The 4,305-nt window shown below is 44.9% G+C and overlaps 1 long non-coding RNA gene across 1 annotated transcript; it reads left to right on the top strand.

The window, feature by feature from the left end:
- Positions 1-983: 983 nt before the first annotated feature.
- On the top strand, positions 984-3,986 carry LOC123359616. The gene is made up of 3 exons (XR_006575889.1): positions 984-1,017; positions 1,994-2,235; positions 3,670-3,986. It is a non-coding gene; the product is annotated as an uncharacterized LOC123359616 (long non-coding RNA).
- Positions 3,987-4,305: the final 319 nt, after the last annotated feature.

The raw sequence follows: 4,305 nt of genomic DNA, 5'->3' as shown, positions 1-4,305 counted from the left end.
GGAAGAGGCTGTGCATACCTTTCTCCACATTGAGGGAGGCGGCAGATTTCATAATATATCTTTGGGTCTTCACCCCAAGGGAGGTGGACACCTAAGTGCTGGGGGCAAGTCCCTTTTGTGAGCCTTCACATAACTGATCTCAGTGTCTGTTTCGTTCTGCAGTTTGGTGTTGCCCTGCCTCTGTGTGTGCTGAAGGAGGCTTAATAGAATAGCCAGCAAGACAGGTAAAAAGGGTATCCCAGGTTGGCACAATAGACAGGCTCAGTGGTATCTCAGTACATCAGGTGGCATCCTAAGCAGGGCAACCCTGCTTACTTGAAGCTGACTTAGAAGAATATGTCCCCCTTTCAGTGAAATTGTCTAAGGTAAGAAGATTATCCATGTGTGTCTGTAGTCTGCACTTTTCTGAGGAGAAACTTCTTCACTATGAGGCCTTAATAATCATGAACAGGGATGACATTGGCTACTTGCTTGATCATTTAGCCCTTAGCATGCTTACACAGCTCCCATTCAAATCAACATGATTCTTATATGTGCAAGGATTAGAAGTTCAGGAATCTCTAACTGGAGGAGGGACTCCAACTTTTCTACATTAAAGGACCATACTAACTCAGAAAAGTGTTAATCAATAAACTAAGGATGGACCTATAGTGAGTAGTTCATTACACCCCATGCTCCCTTTCTCACAGCAGAATCTTCAGAGGCTTGGATACCTCATCAGCCAAGGCAATCTTAGAAATGCAGCTACCCCCTCTGCACCTGGCCAGCTCTTCTAGCTGGTGTAGAGAGGAGAAACTGGCCACGGCTTCATCTCCTCCTGTGATAGGGTGTTGACCCCATATAAGGCAGAGCAGGTTGTTAGGATAATTAACCTGATAGCCCACACCTAGGGCCACCCAGGGACTGAAAGCCTAATTGATGATGAAACCCATAGCTGATCCTGTATAAGTCAGCAAGCTGAGACCAGAAAAGGGCTGTAGGGGAAGTAGTCTGCAATCATTTCCTGGGACAAGGGAGGTATGTTTGGGGCTACCTCATCTTGCAAAAACCCAAAGAAAGTAGGAGTCTACACTGACTCCCTGGGAGGCAAGAGTTTGGGCTGGTAAACCCAGATGAGGGGGCCAGACAATAGAGAAGGAAAGTAGGAAGGAGTCCAGAGAAACAACAACAGGGTCTGGGAGCAAGCAGACCATAGTTGCTAGACATAAGGCTTCTGGGCTGGAATCAGGAATAGTGGGTGGACCCAGTTTTCCCCTGCTAGTCAGTGGGGAAGTAGCATACGACGTGGCCTTGGAGCAGAAGACTGTCTGGAACAACATGTGGACAGCTGACCCTGTGAGACTTTGATAGCCCAGAAGGGGAGGAGTATATAGTGACCTGGCTTTAGGGCCGAGTCACAAAAAGGAAGCGCTGCGAATTCTGTAGAGCGAGGAGGGATACAGTGTGAGCAAGCCATCAGAAGTGGGGAGTGTCAGACTTGAGTGGAGCTAACCCCTAGACACAGTCACACAAAGGTGCCCAGTGGTGAGTGAATCCTGTGACAACCATTTTATGCCTTGAGGTGTGCATGGAGAGGTGGGTCCCAGCACTCAGGGAAATACATGGTTTTCTATACTGCAATTAAACACCTACAGCTGGTCCATGTCAGTTGACTCATGTGGCGATATTGTAAAATGGTGGTGTAGACATTCAGGCTCAGGCTGGAACCTGGGCTCTGGGACCTCCCTTCTCCCATTTTCCCCTCCCCCCCGCATGGGGACGTCTACATTGCCATTTTACAGCCCTGTAGCCCAAGTCTGCTGACATGGGCCAGCCATGACTGCTTAATTGCTGTGTAGACATACCCACAGGGACTACCCAGCTGCTGTGAATAGCAGTGGAGGACGGCTTTGTTCTTGCACCTTTTTCACCCTTCCTGTGCATCTGCCCAATAGTCAGGCACTAGCTGGCCCTTTCCATGTTTCTTTTTCTTCCATGTAGCCTGTCGTTTTAGATTCACAAGAGCAAAGAAGTCTGTGTCTGAGTAGCTGAGAGGATGCCTGGTTGGTGCATGAAATTCTTGAACTGGATTTGTCTGTTACTTAGTGATTGGGAAGTGGCAGCAATGAGAAGTTATGGAGTGGTGAGACTGAATAACAGAAAAGAGATGACATTTCACAGCAGGAAATCAGGATTTATGAGGCTAGTTATAGTGAAGGGAAGATGGAAAGCTGCACTAATGAGAGAATGGAAAGGGTGAGTAACATCCATCATTCTGCCTATTCATATTGTGTTAGGTGCTACTTTTTACATTCCTTTACTTAACTTTTTCATACAGAAAGAACAGCAAAAAACACCCTACTGTTTTTTCTTCAGTATAGTTCCTTTGTATAATTGACTCAGCTGCAAAATTTATACATTTACATTCCAAATATATAAATGAATACAAAGTAGAAAAAAATAAGTAAAAATGCAAGACATTAGTCCTCTTGCAATTACTGGGTTAAACGTAACACTGGTGTAACTCCATTTAGGTCAAGAGAGTTGAAATTAGCCATTTATACACTGATTAATATACTACAGTATTGTACTATGCTCTTTGGGGAGTTTTAAAAGGAAAGTTAACTAGATCGGGGACAATGATTAGATTTTTTTTTAACCTTTAAAAAAAAATCTAAACAAACGTCTAAGTGAAATTTAAAACTCACTGAAAAAAAGAAGAGATGCAGCATGTTGGAGATAGAAGCAAAAAGCATAAACATTTGGAGAAAGCTGGGAGGATGGTTGAGAAAAATGCAACAAAAACTGAACTTGAATGAGCCTGCAAGTCACAATGTAAACAGGCCAAGTTATTATGAATGCTTTATTTTTGTAAGCCTGGAGGAGACTAAAGAGTTACACAGAACAGTATAGGCATGCTTGTCTGATGGGTAAATAATGGGAAAATCCAAGTTTCCTTATGAAGTAATCACCAAACCTATCACCTTTGCTGTTCCTTTAGGCTTTGCCTCATGTTCACCCTGACCACACCTGGAATCCACATGGCAGCTTTTGGGGTAGTTCCCACAGTTTTGAACAAAAGTCTAGAGTAGATACAATTCTTATTTTCTCTTCCCTTGAGAACATTTTACTGCTAGAGGCACAATTAACCTGGGTCTGCAGGGCACCCTCTAATGTCCTGTAGATGTAGAATGGCCCTAGGCCATCAAGAACTAAGATTTCTTTGCTGGACAAGTTTGACCATGACCGTCGAAAGTTCCATCAGGTTTTTTAAACCAGTGTCATCTCCTGTTCGTGTTGCACCTGCACAGGTATCTCTCAGACTGGTCCAGGGTGAGACTTATCAGTCTGCTAACTGGAGAGGCATTGGGCTGGGCCTCTCAACTTTTGGAGAAATCTAGTTCCTGGACTTTGTCTAAGCCATGGCAGTGATTCCTGATGACCTGAGTCATACATGTATGGCAGAAGCTGCATGCCAAGCACTGAGGCAGGGATGCCAGCTGGTTGCTAATTATGCCACAGAATTTCAGTGCTTGGTGGCAGACATTGAATGGAATGAGGCCATGAAGTGCTATCACTTCCAACTTGGTTTAAACAATGAGATCAAAGATGAGCTGGCATGGGTGGAACCCCTGACTGGGCTGGACGCCTTAATCAATCCAAGTATCAAGACTGACAATTGCCTTTTAGAACACAGTCAAGAAAGGAGGATGGTTTCCTGACCCATGCTTCTGTTGATGAAACCTGCCAGACAACCTCCTTTGTCCAGCCAACAACCTGAACTGATGTAGCTTGGCATGGCCCCACCTCTTCAATGCAGAGAAGAACCAATGTTCTTCACCAATGTTGGGTGTCTGGTCTATATCTGTATTGTAGGGAACCTGGACATTTTGCCTTGAGCTCTTCTGCCAAGGTTTGATCCACATCTTGGTCAGGAAACACCAGGCCCTAGCCCTGATAGGGGAGTCTAAGCTGAGATGGTATTTCTTTCCTTGCTCTCACCTGCAGCACCCTCACTTTACCACTGGTAGTCTGGCAGCATCTAACCAGCACCTGACATACATTCAGATTCTCCTTGGCTCTGGTACTCTTCCATGTCAGAGTCAACTGGAGGATCTAGTTACTGGCACTTCCAGTAATTTTATGGACTTAGAATTCACTTGAGTGAATAAGATCGCAACACATTGCAAGGCTTTCTCTGATTTGAAAGAGTCCACTAATGGATCCCTTTCCTCATCAGGCCCAATCATGCAAGAGACTGTGCCCTTGGAGTTCAGTTCAGTTAGGTCTGCACCACGCATTTCTCAGTCATTCTTGGCATCACCT

Source organism: Mauremys mutica, chromosome 1 (genome assembly GCF_020497125.1).
Source record: "Mauremys mutica isolate MM-2020 ecotype Southern chromosome 1, ASM2049712v1, whole genome shotgun sequence".
NCBI classification, from domain to species: domain Eukaryota; kingdom Metazoa; phylum Chordata; order Testudines; family Geoemydidae; genus Mauremys; species Mauremys mutica.
This window is presented reverse-complemented; position numbering and strand designations above follow the sequence as displayed.